The sequence below is a fragment of the Fukomys damarensis genome, unplaced genomic scaffold, assembly GCF_012274545.1.
Source record: "Fukomys damarensis isolate Sample0158 unplaced genomic scaffold, DMR_v1.0_HiC HiC_scaffold_9, whole genome shotgun sequence".
Lineage (NCBI taxonomy): Eukaryota > Metazoa > Chordata > Mammalia > Rodentia > Bathyergidae > Fukomys > Fukomys damarensis.
Genome location: NW_022900921.1, coordinates 11706918 through 11730671, shown reverse-complemented (window position 1 = coordinate 11730671; position 23754 = coordinate 11706918). Strand labels below are relative to the sequence as shown.

The window sequence follows — 23754 nt, the reverse complement described above, 5'->3', positions numbered from 1 at the left end:
GATGATTGTGTTGGGCTTGACATTGAGCAGTGCCAGCTTTGTCTTCTGAAGACTCACCATACAGTGCATATCGAACGCTTTATTCATAAGCTATAGATGTTTCCAAGAACAGAAATCCCCATGAGCAAACTCAGGAGGCAAAGGGAGTTTGTTGTAGGAATGCTGTTTATAGCAGATTCATACTCAATTCCCCCCTCTCTTTGAAAATTGGTTTGTGTGTATGTGTGCATGTGAGAGTTTATGCACATGGTGAAGCCACGTTACACACTCACTACACAATTCCCTATTCCTTGGCATACAGAAAGATGACATTTCCCTTCCTTTCCTAAAGTTTTGTTTGGTCTATCTAATTTAATTTTGGACAATGGGATGCAAGTGGAAATAACACAAGGCCTGGACCTTAAAATCTCACCCCATGAGCCATTCTGCCTCTGTCATGACAACTTGATGGCCATGTGTTCCTGTAAGCATTCCTGTAAACACAAGTGAGAAACACACCTTTTCAGTGTAATTTATAGTGCTAAGCCCCTGAGAGTTGGGGCATTTCTATTGTGGTACATAGTGCTAATTTCTCTAATGCAACTTTTTCCTCTGTTCAAGAAATCAGCCCCACTGAGACCTTAATTTCAATTCTACTTTTTCTAGAAGAGTGATTTTGGTTGGTCTTCCATTAACTGAAGCCAGAAAAAAGGTCACACTGTAAAAATATGGTTTCCTTCTCACGAACTATGTGGACTGAGAGGGCCAGGGAGCCCATTCTTGGAAAACAGAAATTCATTCTACATAGGGTGGGCCTGACAAACAGCTGGAGAGATGTCTCTGCTTAGAATGTTTCCAATATGTTTGTCATGATTAGGTGACAAATCTACACTGAGCATGTTTTGAAGGCCCTAAACTCTACTCTGCCAACACTGGTCTCTGCAGCTTTTCTGTTAGCCCTGAGGAGTCAGTGAAGTTCAAAAAGACCACTCCTTACAGAAGACCCTTTACCCACTCCAGGACCTCTGTTGTGATTCCCAAGGAAGCTTCCAGCTCAGAAGGGCCAAACTGGGAATCATATCACAGAGTGGCAAGTCATTTTCCATCAGCATCTGAACAGCTGTGAGATGTTAATGAATTTGACTCAGCACCACCCGGGAGCTGCATTTTATGGAAAAAAGTAAAAAGCTTCCAAGTCTATGTCAGAGCTGGTTGCTCCCTCTCTTCCTCATACAGAAGGTTTTTCTCGGGGAGGAGGAAGACTTGCCACCATGTTGTCCTTATCCACTGGGCAGATGCAATCCCTACTCAGCTCTCCAGTGTTGTTCCTGAAAGGAACAGTTTGGAACATGGAACCTTGCTTAAAGGGAGCCAATAGAACCTTTTCCAGAACAGGGGCAAAATGACAAAAATACAACATGAGGAGTCTGATGGGAAAAAATGGGAGACGGATGGTTGACAAAAACTTCGCTATTTCTACACCTAAAATATATCTTGAATACAACATCCAGACTCCATCACCACAGCCAACCCTTTCAGCCTTCCTGGGCTACTTCAAGAATTTCTTGACTTATCTTCCAATTTTTATCCTTGCTTTTATCCTCAGCTCAAATTATCTATTTAAAATTTCGAGTACAAGTCTCCATTGACTAATTCTCTTCCCAAACTGAGAATAAAGCCGCTGCTTTATTGTGGTCATGAGGGTGCTGACCCTTGCTTACTTTCCACCTGCATTTTATTCTATTCTCTTTCACCCACCATGCTGGCCTCACTGGTTTCCCTTCAGTTGCCTGCAGTCACCAAAGGCTTTTCCTTTGCCAGCCTGCAGCCCGTGTTGTGTTTCATCTTGAAGCCAGGCCCACTTCCCTCCCTCTTCTCCACATGCTTTACCATGACCTCAACAGAGAGCTTTCCCCTACCGACTCTATTTAAACAGAAGCTGCTTCCTTATTCTCCATTGTCCGCTACCTCCTTTACACTGTACGTGCTCACAATTTCATGTCATTTTCTTTTTGTCATTTGAACCTCTTGCTAGATTACAGATGCCACAAAAACAAGAAAGGGCAAGTGAGAGGCTGTTTCCTTTCCCAATTAATTGTCTAGTGCCTAGAAAAGCTCTTGAAGCTCAAAGATATTTGTTGATCGAATTAAGTTTGACCATACCATTAAGACCTCAGGCAAGTGGCATCTTCTCTAAGTCTCCATTTTCTTGTTTGTTGGGGGTAAGATAGGCATGTCCCTCTTAGACTTGGTAGAAGGATGAAACCATATACAAGAGAATTCTCAGCTGGTGGCTGGCACACAGCAAGTGCTTGGAATTATGAACTATTTTATTAGCCATTATATTAATGGTATCATTATTATTATTATTATTATTATTATTATTATTATTATTATTATTATTATTATGCTCCACTTTGGCATAGCCCCATATCCTTATTGGAGAAGAGTACACACATTTTTCTTATCATGTATGCCGGTGTGTTTGTTCAGTTTAAAAAAATTTTTTAATCATAGTGGTACATAACCCCAGCCTTCTGTTCTATTCATTTTACACCAGACAACGTTTTACCACAAAGAGCGGCTGCTGTTTCTCTAATGGCAGTCACACACTTAATGCTTCAATTTCCACATTTTATTTTATATGTAATTTAAAGCCCATGGTGCCTTAATTGTAAAATAGGCCTTATTAAAATAATAGCTTGAAAACCAGTGGGGCTCCCTGTGCCAAGCAATGAGGGTTTTTAGCTTAACGGCTGTTTACTGGGATTTAAAAAGAGACACAACCCAAATAAAGCTGTAAAGACATTTCCAGCGTGAGTGATGAGCCAAGGACCAGCTGATAATTAAGCTCCCCCAGTCCCACACAATTTTTTTCTTTTGGTGCTGTCTGGAGCTTTCCTTAGAAATCCAAAGCACACTCTTTACTGCTTTTATGATTGATGAGGCGGTGAGGATACTTCAGTACGAGTAAGCAACGCAGTGCTTTGATTAATGATGCTGGTGGGACTCCCAGAAGACCAAAGAGAATAACACTGCTATCAGGAAAGCAGCCGAAGCTGCGGAGAGGGACGGCAGCTCCCAGCATCCTGTGACTGTGGAGCTGTCGGCAGGTCGGGCCTTTAATTCAGCCGTAAGCCAACCTCTCCTCCTGAAAGGCCAGAAGCCAGTGGTGAAGACACTGAATGGCATTATTTTCCATTGACTTTATAAAACCAGCATTGGCCACACTTAGACTCCCTGGAAATCTCAAAGAATGAAAGGCATACGAACAGGACTCCCAGGCACTGTCATAGTCATGATGGGTTTTTCCAATGTGATTTTTCTTAGGCAGTAACAGCCAGATAAAGAGATTTTATAGGATAAGAAAAATAATGGCTCTGTACATAGAGCACTGACCTTACAAAGACTTACATTAAATCTTCATAATAGCCATGAGGTAGATGTTAATATCCTTCTTACTTTTTGGCTAAGGAAACCCAGACTCAGAAAGACTCTGCACACTAAGCCTCAAAGCCAGGACTCAAGTCCACAGTGGCCCAAATGCCCAAGCCAGTGTTTTCGGACCCCTAGCAATCCTAAGGTGCCAATGAAGTACCACAGGATTTATGGGAAGATGTCCAACCAGGTTTCAAACACCTGGCTTTGAAAAAGTCTTGCCTGTGTTGTGAAACCTTGGGTGAAGTATTCATTCACTCATGTGTCTCAATTTCCTTATAGATGAAAAAATAATGTGCCCTGCCTTCTTCACAAAGCTTTTGTGAGGATCAAATATAGTCACATTTAAAAACATTCTTCATAAAATAAAAACTCCAGTGGACTATTTATTCTAGCAAAACTGTCAACTAAATTCATATAGAAAAACATTTATAGGGCAAACCAGCACTGAAGCAGCTAAGCAAATTAAGATTCCTGGTTGCAGAGAAACCCACTAGTATTTCTAACTTGATTGTGTGGCTTGGGATAAGCCACATAACCTCTCTGGACCTTAGTCTTATGCCCTGCAAAATCAGCTAATATGTGTCTCTCCACATTGCTATGAGAATTCCATGACAGTCCGCCCACAGAGCAGCTCTAAACACTGCCTGGCACCTGTGCCCCCAAACGTCAGCTCCCCGGAATCGTGCTTTTCATTTCTGCCCCTTCACAATACAGCCCACTCCTCATTACTCACTTGGGTGGAACCGTGCCTGCGTTTTCTGTCGTCTTTCTAGACCTTTGTGAGCCTTATAGACCGAAAAAGGAAATATGAGTCAAAGAGCGCCCTGAGGCTCGAACACTGTGGCTTTGAAAGTCAATACGCCTGTCGCCTGTCCATAGCAGGACTCTCAGTCTCTCCAGGGAGTGCCCACGGCATGTTGCTGAGCTTTGCAAGCCTTGCACACAAAAGCTTCAGGGGCAGCAACTGCTGCCCAGAGGAAAGGCTGTGTGACTCTGAGGCCTGGCACTTCCAATATCCCTGGTGAGTGGGGGATTTGAGCAGAAGGAAAGCTGGACCGCCCCACACTCCCACACCCGTTTAGTGGCTGGAAACAGCAGCCCCGGCCTTTTACAAAATGTTTTCACATCCTGCATGGGGTGAAGGTGATGGGAAACACCAGGCACACACACGTTGGACCAGCCCTTCAGAATATAAAACCACGCAAGCCTGGGTTAGAATCATGGCTTTGCCATTGTGAATTCAATCAATTTGCACAAGATCTTTAATTACTTAACTTTCCCTCTATAAAGAAGCAGCTTAGTAGAGTGGTTTAGAAGGTAGCTTCGGTACCAGAACGCTATGTTCAAATTCCGGCTGTGACCCATTCTAGCTGTGTATTCTCAGACAGTTTACTCGTAACTGTACCTGAAATGTAAGAGTGAGGATGAAATGAAATTAAAAATATGTGTAATGTCTGTAGTAGCAAGCACCAGATACATTACCCATTGTATCTGACAGGATAGGCCAAACTATGCTCCAGTGAAAATAAACCTTGCCATTCAGTGAATTAGCACAATAAATGTTTATCTCTCACTCATGAAAGAGGAAGGACTTCTCCTCCATCAGACAACTACCACACTTGGGATCTTTCTGTCTCCCCACATTACCATGTCAATCAATCTGTGGCATTCAAATTCACCAAGAAAGAGAAAAAGAAGGGTGATGAAGGGACCATGCTTTGCTTTGTCATAAGGAGTCTCCAGCACCCTCACTCACAGTCCATCAGCCTGAGCTAATTCTAGGACCAGAGTCCCATTATGGGGTGGAGGCTAGGGGAGCTGTTGCTACTGGAAACTAGGCAAATTGCCTAAAGTATACTGGTTATAAAAGCATGACAATACGTATGGAGTGCTTAGCACTGTGTCAGATATGGTGGTTGATACCAATGATGGTATCTCTGCTTTTGAGTCAGTGCCTGCTGGACCTGATTCAGTGTAAGTCTGAGTTGGGTCAACTCAGTGGTTTTTCTGACAATGGACTGTGGTAGGTCCCGTATACTCTTGTTGCCTTAATAGCCATATTTGTCTCTCACCATCATCAAGGTTTTCCTACCTTTATATATACCTTTTCCCTCTTGCAAGACCAACAGATGATCTCACACCCTCCCCCCAACTTATTAATGCTCCTTACTCCGGAGCTCCACCAAATAACAGTTGGAAGATTACATGACAATTTAGGATGTTTGAGTATTCTCACAGTATCTAAAGTACACAGCTTTGACCACGTGGCACTCTATTCCCAACACCAGGGACTGATGTTAACAATAAATGTGCAGATCAATCAGTCTTAGCTTGACTTTGGATATCAAACAGCAACTCAGAGAGATTCAGGGACTGCCTCAAATGAGTCAGGTGCACACCCAACTCAGATGATTCCCTACAGAGGGATTTCCCTACTCTCCTCTCAAGGCCTCCACAGTTGATTTTTGTTCTCTGTAAGCCATGACACACATTGTGAGCCATTCCTAAGACTTGTTTATCTCTTTCTTTCAAATACTTAATACTTCACTCAAATACCTTAAATTATACATCAATTCAAGCTTAGTCCTTGTAGAAGACAATGACCTAACATGTTACTTTTACTCCTGTAAGGGATTTTCAGAGGCTGAAGATGGCTGTTCTAGCAATGAGTCTGCAAACCACTCACAGCAGATGCCAACCATCCAAGCAGCCACGGTAGGAGCTATTTCGAGGCAAGTGTTTTATAATCATACCATGTAAGTCACAGATTTCCATACCAACAAAAAGGCTGATCTTTCTGGCCTAAGTGGGAGTCTCCAAAAAGTAACAAAATTGCGTTTTTGGAACTCGGGAATCTTATATTTTAAATGTGGGGTCCAGGAATAAAACAAACAAAAAAGTCATCATATGGATTGCCCCAAACAAATAATATTTTTTTATTTTTTGTAGGTCACATTCACTGAACAAAGATGTCAATGACAATTATTGTAGAAATACAGGTTGAGCATACCTAACGTAAAAATTCAAAATCCAGAATTCCCACATCTTAAACTTTTCAGCACTTAGGTGATAATGAAAGTTGAAAATTCCACACCTGACCTTAGAAGAAGGATTGCAGTAAAAATGCAGTCACATTTAAAAGACTTTATAAAATTACCTCAGCTTCCATGTGTAAGTTGTTTATGAAACATGTTAGTTTTTGTGTACTTAAACTTGGGTTGCATTTTCAAGGTATCCTATTATGGATTCACAAAACTCAGGAACCTGAGACACCTCTTCTGGTTGTAAACATTTTGGATAAGACATGCTCTCACTGTGTTATCTTTAATTCTTATAACCAACCAGTAACATCAGGATTATCATGGCCTCACAGGAGGACTCTAAGGTTCCCAGAAATTACAGTGATTAGTACAAACCATGCAGCAAATGGCAGAATCAAAATTTGAACTAACTCCAAAATTCATCACATCGCATACTATCCTGCCACAATAGGATGCCACAGAAGGGGTTGGTTGGTCATGTAAATATCCAAGAGGAGTATCTCATGGAGCTTCCCCGTGTCCCAGTAGAAATGTCACCTCAGATCCTAACAGAGAGACAGCATATGGTTGAAGACAGCCAGGCAGGATTCCAAGGTTCTAGTTTTCTGGTACTGGAGAATTCACTTTTGTGTTTTCTATACTGGATTTTCTCATAAATAACTTATTTTAAAACTGCATTCTACTGCTAACCAATAGAGACAGAAAGTTAAAAGATAGGAAAAAAGAAGCCCAAATTCAGTGTTTGTATAATGATCTCATGCTCTGATAATATTAAGGCCCAGGGGTTGAATTTAATTGTCCTGTGATCATGCAAAGAATTATAGGTAGCAGATTGTGGTCTAAAGCAAGGCTTGGGAACATATTTTGCAATAGGCAAGATAGTAAATATTTTGGACTTTGTGAGCCCTGCATGCTCTGTCACAAGTACTCAACTCTGCTATTACACTGAGAAAAGTGGGGGCAGAAAAATATTTAAACAAATGAGCATGGCTGTGTTCCAATATACTTTATTTACAAAACAGGCTGCACAGAAAAAAAAGCTTCTTTAAAGACAGATGATTTCCTAGTCTTCTTGAAGAAAAATGGAAGATCAAAGTTAGAAAGGACAAGAGGATTTTATAAAACAAAGCACAGGTAAACAAGACATTACAGATGTTAGTATGATAAGGGCAGAGCTTTAGGATGAGAGATTAAGAATCATAGAAAAGAAAATTTGAGACAGAACCCTGCTGTGATGATGAAATTAATGTGCTTCACCTGAGGAGTGTGACTAACTTGACTCTGTACCTGTGGTCTAAAAATAAATTAATGTATTTTGCAAATAATTAGAGATGAAAGTTGCACAGTTATGGATGTACTAATTCCTACTGGTTTGTATACTTTGAATGGGTAATTTTAAATCTGAATTTCCTCTTAATACAATTTTTTTTCTGGTACCAAGGATCAAACTCAGGACCTTGTGTTTGTGAGGCAGGCAGCGGTACCACTGAGCTAAATACCCGGCCTTCCTCTTAATAAAATTTTTAAATGGAGTGATAATTCAGTTTGATTGAAAAACATGAAAATAAATGGTTCTTTTTAAAATGTTGGTGATCTTTCAACCTGCTTCTTGCTTTGGATCCCAGAACTGCTGAAACTAGTTTCCCTTAGTTGGTGAGCAAATTGTCTGCACTGCCACATGGCAGTGTAGTGTGATAATTTTTTTCTGCTTGGATGTTACGCAGATCTGTATTTGATTCCTGGCTTCTTTGGACCTGAGTTTTCCCACCAGTAAAATGCAGGTCATCATGTGCATGATTTAGGATTGATGTAACTACTCAATGAAATTCTTACATAACCTGTCTTAATCTACTTAAACCATTCTAACCAAATGAAATAGACTGGGAGGTTTAAAAAATGGATATTTACTCCTCACAGGTCTGAAGTTTGAAAAGCCCTAGATAAACATGGTGACAGATTGGGTTCCTGGTGGGGGCCTACTTTCTAGTTTGCAGTTGGGTATCTTCTTGCTGTACATTCACATGGCTTTTCCTTTGTGTGTGCATATGAGGAAAGCAAGATAAAGACCCCTTTATTTCTCTTCCAATAAGAACATTAACCTCATATGTGAGTTCTACTTCATAATCTAATATAAACCAAATTGCCTCCTGAAGACCCTACCTTCACATGCCATCACATTGGGAGCCCTGGCTTCAACATATATATATTTCAAGGGGACACAGACATTTCATCCGATAGAAAATACTTAATGTCTAGGATGTGTCCATAAATATAGCCTTTAATATCTTCACTTGGGCAAAGGCTGTGGCTTTTATTCCTTCACCTATTTATTCATTCATTTTCATCAGCTACAACTATGTTCTATGCAGCACAACTATATTTGTTTTCAATTGCTGTGTAACAAATTACCTTAAATATTTAGTAATTTAAAACAACAAATACTTATTATTTCACAAATCCTATGGGTCAGGGATTCAAACAGTTAGCTGGGTGGTTTGGTTTAGGATTCCTGATAAGACTGATATTAAATGTGGACTGGGACTGCAGTTAGCTGAAGGTCCGACTGGAGGACTGGCTTCCAAGATGAGTCATTCACATGGCTGTTGGCAAGAGCTTGGCTCCTTGCCAAGTGGAAAGCATCCTCCAGAGGCCACTAGGGCCTCCACGCAGAGGAGGGGGAGGGGGAGGGTAACAGAAGGAGAGAAGGAGACAAGGGGATAGGGGGAGAGGGGGAGAGGAAGAGAGGAAGAGAGGGACACGGGGAGGAGAGGGACAGGGAGAGAACATAGACTCATTCCCCAAGGTAAATACCGTCACTCCACCTCATTCTGTTTATTAGAAATACAGTCCTATGTCAAGCCCATACTAAAAAGATGGCCTTAAACAGGAGTATGAAGTGGAATCATTGGAGCCAGGTTGGAAGACTAGTTACCACAGTGCCTCAGCATGAGTTCTGGGAACGCAGTAATGACCAGAGGGGGCCATGTGTCTCAGGGTCTAGTAGGAGATGGACGTCAATTCATTATGTTCATAAAAATATAACAACTATGCAAAAGACAATAAAGGAAAAAATCATAGTAGGTTGCGGGAGGCACTTCACTGAGGGACTTGAGAATTGAGATGACGAGAAAGCATTTTTGATAAAGTTACATTTTAGTTAAGACTTGAAGGATGAGGGTTGGTTGATATTAGGTCAAAAATATGAGATTGCCTCAAAATGTTAAACAGAAAGTTTCTATATCAACTCAAAATTCTAACACTAGGCATATATCCAAGACAAATGAAAACATGTATCAACACAAAAAACTTGCATGTTAATGTCCACAGAAGCACTGTTTATAATACAGACAAAGTGGAAGCAACTGAGAAGTCTGCCAAGTTATGAATGGATAAATAAAAGGTGGTATATTTATATAAGGAAATATTACCCAGTGATCGAAAAGAGCAAAACACTGATAACATGGTCAAATAGGGCTGAGCCCAGAAAATATTATAACTGAAAGAAGTCAGACAATTAAGGCCAATACTGTATAACCTCATCTGTAACAGGAATCAGAAGAGAAAAAGAAGTCTGTTCATGATTGCCTAGGCCTGGGGTGGACAGAAGTTGGGGGAGAGAAGTGACTGCTAATGGGTGAAGCGTTTCTTTTTGAAGTGATAAAATTGTTTCGAAGTAGATTTTGGTGATGTCTGCACAATCTGTGAATATCTACAAACCAGTACATTGTGTGCTCTAAATGAGTGAATTGTGTGTCATGTGAATTATTTCTCAATAAAGACGATGGAAGAGGCGATAGTTGGAAAAGCACCGCAGTAGAGGGAAGAACTTGAGGTGGAAGAGGAAAGGAGTATGGTAGAAATGGAAAGGAGCTCAGTGTGCCTGAGGCACAGAGATGGAGCTGCCGGGCAGCATGAGCTGAGTCAGGGCCCAGACCCTACGGGCCCGAGGGCCCCAGTGTTGGTCTTTATCATTCGGGTGCTGGGAAATCACTGAAGCCTTTTAAGCTGGGATTTGCTGATCATAATTGCACTTTTAAGATTTAATGCAAGTGCCCAATACATTAAATTAATATTTATATTAGGAGTTGATTAACAGTACTGGAAACTTTATTTTTTAAAAATCATTTTTCCCCTAAGTAGTACAGGCCATCGAGTTTGGGGATAGTGCTAGAACCCTATGTTGCTGGGAGTGGCAAACTTGGTTTCATGTGCCTTTCATCTACCATCTCCACTCCTAAATGGCTCCATATTTCTCCATGGGGGACAAGATGGACACGGCCACCCTCATGTGCTGACCTCTAGTTCCCACAGGGCAGAGTCCTTGAGATTTCAAGCTTCACTGAACTCTTTATCCTTCTCCAGATGGCAAAGTGAAGGAAATATCTGGTAAAATGTTAATTCCATTAACATTAAATTCACTTAATGCAACTTACATAGGTGTGGTATAGTTGAGGCCTCTACAGGAAAAGCTGATTTCAAGTTCTGGCACAATGATTAGCTGATTCACAAAAGATGTGAGTCTCCATTTCTTCCCTGCACATCTGTCCTGTCTGCTTTTAATTTGGAAGCACCAGTTTTAATTTAGCGGCAGGACTGTTAACTCTGTTTCTGTGAACACAGAATGACATACTTTGTGGAACAGAGGCCGCTGGCCAAGATCTGACTCTTAAGTAATTGATGGCTAGTGACTAGCTGTGAAATGCTCTGATGTGAGCACTTTCCCAGGCAAATGCCTTGTCATATCCACTGGGTTGCAAGCAATCTTTGCCTGGTTACTGCCCATTGAAATAGAGGCCCTGCCTTGAACCACAAGCCCTAGAATCCAAAGGGAGCCTTTGGTTCATTCAATCTGTTCTCTCACTTCATCTGTAGGCTGAGGTTCAAATGGATTTCTTCATCTTTGGAAGCTGACCATATCAGGAAAGAGGCTTCAGGGTTAGAGGTTGTTTTGTTCTGGTGAAAAGGACACTCTTTTCATCACATTTAAAAAGCAATTTTAAAAAATCTCACTCATATCCAATTTTTTTTGTGTGAGAGGGAATAAGAACAGGCCTAGAATTACATCATCCCTGTGGTTTAAGAAATCTTTTTCACAATGTGTAGAAGATTTTTGGGTCTGGGATTTGGGGAGAAAGGGGAAAGGGGGTAAAGTAAGAAGGACCAAAATATAAAAGAGAAAAGGCAGAAGGAATGGATAAACAAAAGGAATGAAGTGGATAAAACCTTCATGAGGTTTGAATCTTCTAGATACAGAGAGGGGGGTATCCATGATACTTTTAAAATTAATAAATTATATTTAAATCCATCTGTTTTGGATCACCTTTGAATCTCTATCCCTGATCAGTGATACATAGCACAAAGGTTTTAATACCTACTTTGAAATATTCCCATGAAGAAATGAGTAATTCTTGAGTACTTACTATGTTCCTGGCACTGCTGTGGGTCACAGCGCACAGGAGATATAACTCAAATAATTTATGGGGGAGACTGTCACAGAGCACTAGCAGGGGGCACAGGTCTTACAACTACCTAATTCTGGATCTGGGGTTCAGTCCTGACATAGCTCCTTACTAGTTGCTTGACTTCTGGGAAAATGATTTAATCTGCCTAATTCTCAGTTTCTTCAAATTGAAACAAAACTAGAGCCCATCTCATGTGGCTGTTAGAGGACTCAGGCAAAGGGTAAAAGGTGTTTACTTTTAGAAAAGTGCCTGAAACACAGGAAGTGTGTGGTATTGGTGGCTATTATTAAATTGTTTGGAAGTGGCACACAATTACCTTATGCAACAGTTCTTACCATGAGCCTTGCCCCAGATGTCCTTGAACTACCACCTTCACTTCACATAGCATTGGTTGCCAATTCCTTCCTCAAGCCACAGTGAGGCCAACACGACACACTCCTGTTGGTTTTATTTAAGTGTGAAGAGTCCCATTGTCCTGAAACTAATGTGGGTTTTGTGAAAAATCCTCTCTCCATGGAGGACAGGGGCACTCAGCTCCAGCACAAACAAGCAAACATCCCAGATGGTTTGCAAAGTATTTTAATTTTTGCCAAACATGTTTTCTCCTAATTTAAAAATCCCTGCATATTTTAAGTGAAATATAAACCACATGCTCCTGGTCAAGCAAGTACTGGAGAAGGAAGTGAGGAAAGCAGAGGGGAGAATCCTAACATTGGCTTGTAGAGAGATGGCAACAAGTGAGGGGCATGGACTACATGTTTCCTCCAGGGCCAGGAGGAGAAGACATGAGCTCTCCTGACTCCACAGTTCCACCCCATAAACACTCAACCACCCCATGTTTACAGGGTCCTCTCTATTCCACATTCTACTAGGCCCTGTGCCCAGCACCACACGTCTATGATGATCCCTGTACTGAATAAATTAGACCAGGGGTCAACTAATGCCCTGGCAAGGCTCAGATAGCAGTAAATCTTTTGGGATGAGTGGCCGCTACTGCATTTAGTCAACAATGTGCCTGCATGAAAGTAACCACTGATTATAAAAAAAACAAAGACAACCATGCCAAATTTGGCCCAAGGACCACAGTCTGTTGATCTCTAGATTAGAACATAGCAAAAAAGGGTTGGGATTTAGCTCAGTGGCACCACTCCTGTCTCACTCAGGGTCCTGAGTTCAGTCCCCGGTACCAAGAAACACAGCAAGAAAGGTAACAGCACCTCACAAAAACACTCAGAGAATAGATAACCAGTGCTATCAATGAAGAGGACGGCCCGGACTAAGCATATACAGTATGGGATTTCAGGGGCAGGAGGTAAAGGGGATCTGTAGCAGTACTTTCAGGAAGAAGTCAGTTTAAATCTCCGTCTCACTATTTTTTAGCTGTGTGACATAACACAAGTTACCAAATCTCCTCCAGCTTCAGCTTGTTCATCTTTCAAATGAATTTAATAATGATTTTACTCTTACATAACATTATAATAATATCATTAATGAATATCTGTAGCCGGCATCATTTCATTTCAGGATTATGAGATACTGCATGATAGTTTCATGCAATATCTGGTATCCAACAGCTCCTGATCACAGTGAATAAAAGTATAGATTTTAGTCCTGCATTTGAAGTCTGCTCTTGGGCTCAACTGTCTAACTGAAGAGACAGCAAATTCTTTCCATAAAAGACTGATGGCAAACACTTTAGGCTTGGTAAGACATGTGTGGTACCTGACACATTTGAAAAAAAATGTACAGCCATTTGAAAATGAAAAAAAAAACACTGTATCATTTTTAGTTTGTAAGCAATACAGAACTGTACTTTGATGACCTCCACTGTGTTCAATGGAATTAGAATGCAAGAAACGTGTCCAAGCACATTCATAATTAAAAATTGTCTAGTAGAATTTTAGCAAATTAGAAAAGCTAAAAATATACATATTACATGTAGAGTTAATTCTAAGAGCTTTTGTTTAATGTAACATACTGAGAATATTAACATTTCAGTAATTAATATTAAAAATGTGTTCATGAAACTATTTTGCATCCTTTTTCTTTTATGTTTTTACACTAAGGTTTTGCCCCCACCATGTGAATTTGACACAGTGCTGCTCAGATACTCAAAGCTATGTGTGGCTAGGGAGAGCTCCCATGATGGAGAGGGCAGCTCTAGAACTCAGTAATTCTCTCTAAAATGAGCATCACTGTAGAACTCACCTTTTAGAGTCTTTGGGATGATTTAATGAGATAATACAAGTAAGGACTTGGCACACTATCCGGGCCCAGAGAGCTTGTTAAGTACGAGCTGATCATTACTAGTTAGAATAATCATGCATGGCAATAATGGTAATGATTATCAAAGGGTGGGAAAGTGAGACAATCCGTATCTCTTTCTTACTTCTGGATAGGAATACTCAACCCTGATGCCAGAGACCTTTCTGAAGACCCCATAACTTCCCATATTACTTCTCCTGGGGTCCCCAAAAGATTCTAGTTGCTCCTCAGAAATAAGAGCTTTCCTGAGATCCAAGATGTGGGTAAAAGAGGCTCAGTAATGAAATGTGGAGTTAAAGGAATGGAGCACAGCTCATTCCCTATCAAGATCACTATGAGGGTAAGCACAGCCTACTCTTCTGAGCTCTTTGCTATACTCTTCTAAGCACCAGGAGATTCTGTCTCCATTTCACATGTGGAGGATGAGTATGTGTATGTCTCCTGTCTAGCCAGTGCCATTTCTTATTCAATTTATTTTCTTTCTTCTTCTTTTTTCCCCCTCCAGCATTTCCTGCCACTTTGAAGAAGGCTTTTATGGGAGGTTTCTGAGAAAGTTAGGAATTCTATTAGAGTAAGAGACGTGGATTGCTCCCTGTGCCCTAGAAAGCTGAGCTTTTCTGAACATCATCCAACCTGGTCTCTCAGTCAAATCCAGGGCCATCCAGTTTGTGCTTCTCCTGTTGGGATGTAGGACTGCCCTTTACCAAGGTATCTAGGAAAAGCCAAATCAGATGGCTGGGCAGAATGTTTTTAGACTGAAAACAGAAAAAATTCTTTGCGCTTGATGTGGTCCCATACAACTACCTTAAGGAGCTGGTTTGCATACTGAGTAACTCTGCCTGAGGGCATGAATGACATCATACACTCAGCAAACCTGGTTTTCTGCAAAACATCCCTGTTTTAAAATTTCAAAGAACAAGGTCTTTGGAATCTGTACCAACTATGTGACTTTGGGCTACTTACATAACGTCACTGAGCCTCAGTTTCCTCCTTTTAAAATGAGTATAACCACATACTCTTGGGTTATTGGTAAGGGTCAATCACCTGCTCTTGCTCATGGGAAAATTTTAATTAGCTCAGAACCTGGCATATAATAACCACAAACAAATGGTAATTATTGCACTCTTTGCTTGACTGAGATGGCTGACTAGTGTGACCATACTCCTTTTTTGCAGTGCTGTCTCAAGCTCTACCTTCTACCTAACATGATTAGGGACACGATTACACCTAAAGCCCAAGATGTGAATACGGGTTCACTGGGCCGAAGTGGTTGATCATCTAGGTTGAGTGGAGACCCATAACCCTTAGGGTTTAGTTGTGGAGAATCAGAGAAAAACAAATGCATCCTCCTTGCCACATGACTTATGAATAGAAATGCAGAGCTCTCAAGTAAACTAGCTGGTTTCTGAGAGTCACACTGGCATGTTGGGGTACCTATCTGCTGAGAAATGGCATGGTGCTTGTGCAGCTGTCATGGCACTGACTCCAAAACATGAGAGCATTTCCAAGGCTCTGTGAGATTCTTAGTTACCATTATTCGAAATTGACCCACTTGGGGAAAGGAATCAGACCATACATTTGGTCTAATCTTGATGCAAAGAACTGCATATGATTTGTATGATTATAAATTTGATCTTATCAATCCTGCGAGAGAGATTATTCTCTTGCTCTCCCCAAAAGGGCAGTGTAGTGGTACAATTATAGTTTCTTTCATTACTATTATAATTGTGGGAGTAAAAGTTATTAAACTGACATATTATTTTCCACGTTATAGTAAGACTTTTACAAAGGAAACAGGCATTTTTAAATCAATAGGAAGTCAAACTTGAATTAACAAACTTTTAAAATAGAACCTGAGAAATGAAGAGCTCTTCTCACTCCTATCTACCTCTAAAATGTCCTCCATTATATTCCAAAGATCAGCCAATTTACTTTGCAGAAGCCAGACAGTAATTCTTTTAGGCTTACAGGCTACTGATTCCCTCACTGTCCAGCTTTTCAATTGTGGTGCCAAAGCAATCTTAGATGATACGTAAACTAATGAACATGGGTTCATTCCAATAAAACTTTATTTACAAAAATCATCCATACAGTTTTGGACTGTGGGGCTCTAACTGGTAGGTTCTTGGTTTAGACTAAGGAACAAAGGGTCAAAATAATAAAATCTTTACAGTTTCCAATTTTTTTCTTTTATCTTTATATAAGTTTAACCTCTAATAACGATGCTGGGAGACTATTGGGCCAGGAGTTAAAACTGTGAGGTAGTATTTCATTTTTCAGCTTACATATGAATAATTTCAGTCTCTAAAAATGAAAGAAATAGAGAAGGCATATAATTAAACTGAATAAAAGGAGAAATTGGTGTTTATTTATTCAGTTAACTCACCAAATTCAAATGTATTGAAAATTCATGGCATTCCAGATATAAAAATTATAGTTTCAGTCATAAATGACCCTATTATACAAGAAGTTTTTGGTTTTATTTTGTTTCGTTTCTTTAAAGATGTCCCTCATATTTCTAAAAATCAGAACATGAGAAACAGTTCCTTGGTTTTGTTAGGTGAAAAGCATAAGAGCAGCTCTAATGCTGGCTTTTCATAGAGAGAGCCCTGAAGTATACATGGGAATAATTAAAACCAAAAAATTAAAAATAATAAAAAACTGGTTATATTAGTGTTGTAACTGGGCATTGACACCATATGACATAATTGGCGCTAGGCTCCAAGCTTCATCTCATTCCAGCATTCTAAAGCCCTTTCGTAACAGCAAAGAACATCTGCTCAAGAGAGGAGCCCTACACCCAGGCGAGAATAGCACAGAAGGGCGTTTTCCTTAAAGCACCATAATGTTATTAAAGTGTCACACACCTCCATTTGTGACAGTAATTATATAAACATAGGCTAGATAACTGCAAGAATAAAGGTACACCAGTTTAAAAAGCAACACTTACAGAAACATGAGATCTGGTTAACTTTTCCAGGGTTGGAAATGAGCATATTTGAAAGCAAGGAAGATGATTCTAGTAATGTTTTTTGTTATTTCTTCCCCTTCTTCTTCAAGACATTCCTGCTTCAAGCAAGAATTATTTATTAACAAGTGGAAATTATTATTTGGTGATTTTATTCACCAAAACATTATATGGAAAAAAATAGGCTCCCAAGCTGTTTGAATGCCATAGTGTGCTTTCTTCACTTTTGCTAAATGGAGCTCATCCATAAATTTTGGACACAGCATCTTAAAAATCCACCACCACATTTCCTATAACTCTTGTTCTGACAGAACTGTTTGATGAGACTGTCTACTGCCTTTATGAGAGGGAGAAAGAGAGAGGAAGGGAGAGAGAGAGGGAGAGAGAGAGAGAGGGAGACAAAGAACTGGTGAGAAAAACTAAACTCACAGGGCATTTGCTTGCCCACAATTTCTTCAAAATTGTAATTGTTCACAGATTCATGTGATCTCTCCAGGACAGAGCAAGATGTATTTCATCACGGTGTTGAAGACAATTCTGAATGAAGTTGATACCCTAGTAATGTGTTTCTTTTGGAGGTTAATGAGACAAACTGGACCACGGGGGAGGGGTCTCTCTCTTTAGTCCAATCAACACTGTCAGTTTCTAAATATTAAAAATTTTAGAAGATTTAAGTTCCAGTGCCTAGATTCTCTCCAGAAATGGATTTATCAGTGGAAGTTAAAATCACAGCTGAAATTTCCAATTTGTTTCTAGTATTTAGGATGGTGAGGAGTGATCCACAGCAACATAAAAAAGCTATCTCAAAGACGAACATGTTATGTCTTAGCTAATACCAACATGTTTATATGTATTCCCAAACCTCAATCATACACGTATGTTCACATTTTTTGTCAAATATGTGTATCACTTGGCTATTGTTTACTGGTTATTTTTCTTTCAAGTAACTTTTTGTCCTCACAGATAGGTTTGTACAGATGTACAATATATGTGCAATATAAACTTTATATTACTGCTATTGGAAAAGCATTTCACTTGTCTGCCATTAAGGAGTTTTCCACAAAATGACTTGAGCAGGGAACTAAGCGATAATCTAAAGTCTAGTTCAGTACATTTACGTGATCCAGGCTCTGTCACAGGCCAGCTCTTCTTTTCAGGTAAGGGAGACTGCTAAGTGCGAAGGTGGTACTGAGGGTCAGCTCGCCAAAGAAATACTTGCTACTTGGAGGAATGAAAGAACTAAGGAAGAAATGACTTTCTCAACACGGCTGCATGTCCACTTTGCAAAGTGAATCTCCAGAAACTGCAGGGTGTCTAAGATCATTGCAGCAATTTAGGAGGCCAGCCTGCTAGCAGTTTCATGCTTTTTAATAGCTTCTTAGACTTCAAAAAGTGCTTCTACATACAATGTCCCTGTAAGTTGGCAATGTAGAGGAGACCACAGGACAATGATTTTTACTTTTATTCCACTCAAACTGGAAGCAAAAATATAAGGTTATTTTCAGCTCATGTAGCAAATTTATGGGAAAGCTCTTTCTAGATTTTATTTTTCCTCTGTTTTAAGATATATATTGAAGTTATGATTTTACATATTTTCATTTTAAAAAAAGAAATTCCTTTCCCTTCAAATAGGAAAAAAATATTTTAAAATTAAGTTCACTTCTTTATGTTTCAACAGTTTTCTACATTCATAAATACAGAGACTATACTGACCCTTCAAATTCTTCCCCTTTCAGTCTTTATGCAGAAATAGGATAGAAAAAGGAGCAGATACTAATGAATCAGACACAGCAGCATTTAAGACCTCTCTCGCTCCACTCCTTGAGCCCAACATTTTTTAAATACATTTATAAAAGGTAGTATTTTTAATCTATGAAGCCCAGGAAATTAGCTATTATCCCTTTTGAGAAAGTTTAAAAGGTGTGGGTCTTTGATACACAGCATGTATTGCAACACAATCATCTAGTTGCAGAGCAGGATTTCATGAAAGTCACTGAAGTCACCAAGCTTTGATTCACATTGTGTCTCGACTGCAACTAGGATTTAACCCTTTGGAACCTGGCTGGTTTCATTTACCAGACAAACAAATCGATCACCAACCAATTTGGTTATGTTGTATTACTGAAACATGTCTGCCAAATGAAATAACCATTGCTAGTTATGATGACGGCAGAATTGGAGTGCCTACAGAGCAGGGGAGATGAACCATTAACTTGATCAGCTGTATAAACAAAGTTTCTGACCAGTGGAAAATGTTAGCCAATATCCAAGGCAAGGGAAGGACGTTAGATGAAAAATCAGAGAAGCAGCTAATGGAATATAACATGGCCCCCGACCTGGAAGAGAAAACAGGCAGGAAGTTCTTTCCCACGGGTATTTCAGGATTAGGAGAGGAGTTTGAGGTTGATGTGGCATCCAGATGCAATACAACAGAAGCTATACATCAGAGTAAGGCATATTCCCCTTGCATGTACTGTTCCTAAAATTGAGTTGATTCTGAGCCTGAGTCATTAGGTTGGAGGGACCTGTGATTCATGCTGGAGTTGTATCAGATTTAACAGAAAAAGTACAGGGTGTAATAAATATGTAAAAAACATCTTTCTGGATTCTGTTATTTTAGAAATACAGTATTACACAGGGAAGGCTGAAATTGTTCTGAAAACAATATTCGCATTGCATATACCAGTACAATTTAGGTGAGAAATTCTACACCATAATTCTATGGAAGGCTATGCATAATACTGGATTGAGCTCTATTATAGCAAAAACAATCAGGTCTATTAGATTAAAATTTAGCTTATATGTGGGCATGGATTTTCTCTAGACTTTTTTGCTGGTCTGTCTAGCTCTTCTACTTCCTTTATTAAACAGGAACTTGTGAGTCAGGGACTTTGTATATATACGTATGTGTATGGACATAACTCCATATACTCCATTTCTTATAGACATTAATGCAAGTTTTTAGCTCTGTCTCCTTCATATCACACAGTACTGTCACATGGTAGTCATTTAATGAATGATATGGTAGATTATGTGTTGACTAAACATTTCTCCTCAGCCCTCTTACTTACAGCATCAAACTATGAGAGAGATTATATGTCAGTACTGGCCTTGCATAGCTGTGAAGATGGTCCTGACAGGGAAGGTAGTACAGTAAGTCACTTCAAAGGTAGCATGTATATTACCCTGGAGACCACATGGCACTGTATTGTTTAAATTGAAAATTATGCATTCTATTCTGCAAGTAAATGATAATTTAAACAACATTTATTATTCCCTCTGAGTAGTCAATGTGGAGAAATATTTAAAATATTTTTAAAATAAAAAAATCAAATAAAAATATTTTGTTCCATGTTATGGCAGGTATTCTTCCAAATTATCTCTCTACCTTATCTCCTCTTTCAATAATTTTCACTGACACAGTAAATGCAGCTTTTTTTTCTCCTCTCTACTCTTATTCTTTATTATATGGTTTACATTAGTTAGTTCTTTATTTTGCTAAGTAGATTCTCACAGCAAAAAATATTCCAGAAGCTAATTTAGCAAGAAATGATCCTTTCCTGCTTAGAAAAAAAAAAAAAAAGTGGGGAAGAGGCAAAATTGTGTGTTCTCATGCATACATGATTTTTGCCCTTCTTATACAAATAAATATGACTAATTGCATCCTAGGGATTTCTTGGATCCAAAACAACATCTCTAGCCACACATGCTGAAACTTCCAGCAAGGCATAACAAGCATACATATGCATATCATTAAGTCACTGAGTCACAACTTCCTGTTTAATACAGGAAGTGCCGGAGCTAGGCAGACCAGCAAAAAAGCCTAGAGAAAATCCAAGCTAATAGGGGTTGCCTCTGTACCACAAAACCCTTTCTTGAACCCACCAAAAAGTTTACAACACCGAGAGCTCAGGCTATGCTGGAATCCTTTTAGCAGATGCTTTCTCATTCCATGTTAATCTTATCCTGCAGGTGAACTTTCAGCACATTCACTCTGGCTAAATTCCTAGCACTAAAAAAACCCCAAAGTACAGAAATTAGTAGCATTACTGCTACAGAAGACTTAAACATTATTACTCTTTGTTTTAAAGTTTTAGCTGAAAATAGCTGCTGCTATACCATCCTAGAGACTGATGAAACAAAGCAAACTACAACATTGGTTTGGCTTCCCCTGACTCTCATTTTCCTTTGACAATAAATCTCGGTGCAACCAAAGCCTGCTGTGACTCTAACTTAGTATTAAACTCTGCCTGGAAGATGATGCCAATATATCTAGAATCAGTTTCTTTAAGAAGAGGGGTGATTTTGTTCCCCAGGGAATATCTGGCAATGTCTGGAGACATTTTTGGTTCTCACTCCTGGGAGGGAATGCTACTGGCATCTAGCGGGTGGAAACCAAGAATGTTTGCCCACTTCTCTGACAACACAGAGGACAGATTCCCTTGACAAAAAATATTAGCCAGTACAAAATGTCAATAATGACAGTGTCTTCAGAAATAGTGCCTTAAAATATCAAAAACTTTCTACACATATTCTTTGAGCTTTGAATATAGCCATGAATGCTTTATGCACAGAAATACCTTTTATTTTCAATTAATACAGAGAGGTTGCTTCTAGTAAGAAAATTCCTAAAGTTTACAAATTAATCACTCACAATTTTTCTCATCTACTATTAGTGTCTGAAAATTCTACCCACTCTTTACAAAATTCCAATAGGTCATTCATTGAGTTACATCATAATGCACTTACTAATTACTTACTATGTGTTGTCAGTGCTCTTTTCACAGGAGCTTATTTGCCTGTCCCCAGCTTGCTCCTTTCCCAGGGCATTCAGTGACCATCATTAAGTCGGTAAGTCTGCAGCTAAGCAACTTGAAGCATTCTCTGTAGAGTTGTCCCTATGAGAAGCAGCTTGACTGCAAATACATACATGTAACATGGTCAATATATTCAGAATTGATTGCCTAATGAAAGGGAGGAGAAAATCAGAGAGAGAGGGTCTTGGAAGAGGGATGGGTGCCAAGATAAAACAATAAGAAAAGAGAGGTAAGGTAGAAGGGAGGGAAGGAGGAAAAGAAAGAAGAAATAAGGAAGGAAGGAAAGAAGGAAGGATCAATCAATAGCCACCCCTCACCCATTTTGCTCATTGTTTCAGAGGGCTGCAAAAAGGAATTTGACCAGTGAACTTTTTGTTCCATTCAGTAGCAATTTTGAACTTGAGTTTCTTAAAGTTACATCAGGAAAACAGAGTACTCCCCCTTTGCCCAAATCCATCTTGAGGTTTTGGAAACAGGAAAGAACATGGAAGAATTGCTCTGCTCACATTCTATATAGCAAAGCCCTTGAAGATGTTCAGTTCTCCCTTCTCTGGAGGAAGTGCTGACTTAGTTTCAATGAGAGGGCCTGGAGCAGTGATTCCCACCCACAGACTCTGCTTTCCCTCACTCAGTTGAGGAGTCCCAACTCAAGCAACAGAAGATGAGATGAGGGAGAGAGGGCCTGCATTTCAAAAGAACAAAGACCGATTTTCAAAATACTGGGGGACCTTTTCCCTAGCAACAAGTTCAGTCCAGAAGGCTGGTGGTCCCTGACTATTGGAATAGGTTCTAATTACAGACACTCAGTGAGTTACTCACACTTAACCCCAGCTCCCACCGAAGTGAGTGAGAGCCAGCTCCACAGTCTGCCAAACATGCGGCAATATGGGGCTGCCTATGTGATTAATTGCCTTTGTTTCCTCATGATAGAAGGGGACCTACTGACAACCACAGCAGTAGAGGGGAGGTCAGGACTCAACAGGGAGGTTTCTGTGTCTCCTTCTGGTCCAGGGTGCCTCAGAAAAGGCTTCTGTGCTTAGGCTCAAACAAAGGTATGTTTCCAAGAAAAAAATTATACAGCTCAGAAAGTTAGTCATTAATGTAATGGTCTGAATCTACAATGAGAAAAAGATTGAAGCTGACATGATTTTTGTCTTTGATATTATAGCTTATGAAGTTGAGAAGTAATTACGTATGTTAATATTACACTCGTTCGATATTCAGTGAATTTTTTTATGACTCTTTCTTAATTAATCTTTCCTTCTCCTCCTCTCTGTTCACAGCACAGGGAAATAGTCATGTAATGGATTGGGGTAATTTGAAAAGAACAGAGTTAGGAACCAGGGAAACATGGATTTGGATTCAGACTGATGCTTGACTTTAGGTATTTAGTAAGTAAATGACAAAAAAACAAAGAGCATGAGGCTATTGATCTGTGGTAGACCAGTTGGCTAGTATGCAAAAAGACCTTTTGGTTCAATCCCCAGCTCTAAAAATATAATAGTAATAATAAGCAGTGCCTATTAAAAATGTAGTAGGCACTACATGAAGATTCCATCCACATTATCATATTGAATCCTCGTGAAAGCTCTGTGAGATACAAAGTATTGTTACATCCATTTTAGAGATGAGGAAACTGAGGTTCTCAGGGTAAATACTGAGCTCAATGGACTTGGGCTGCTTCGACATAGCAGACTGTCCCCTGAGGCCACTGTTACCTTTCCCCTCTGTACTTTGAAGGCGGTAGTAATAATGGAGGACTGGGTGCATATGGGAAGGTG

General features: G+C 39.7%; 1 long non-coding RNA gene across 6 annotated transcripts in view; it reads right to left on the bottom strand.

The window, feature by feature from the left end:
• Positions 1-23754, bottom strand: part of LOC104860936 — a 645196-nt gene that overhangs the window by 164885 nt on the left and 456557 nt on the right. The gene's annotated exons all lie outside the window — the stretch shown is intronic.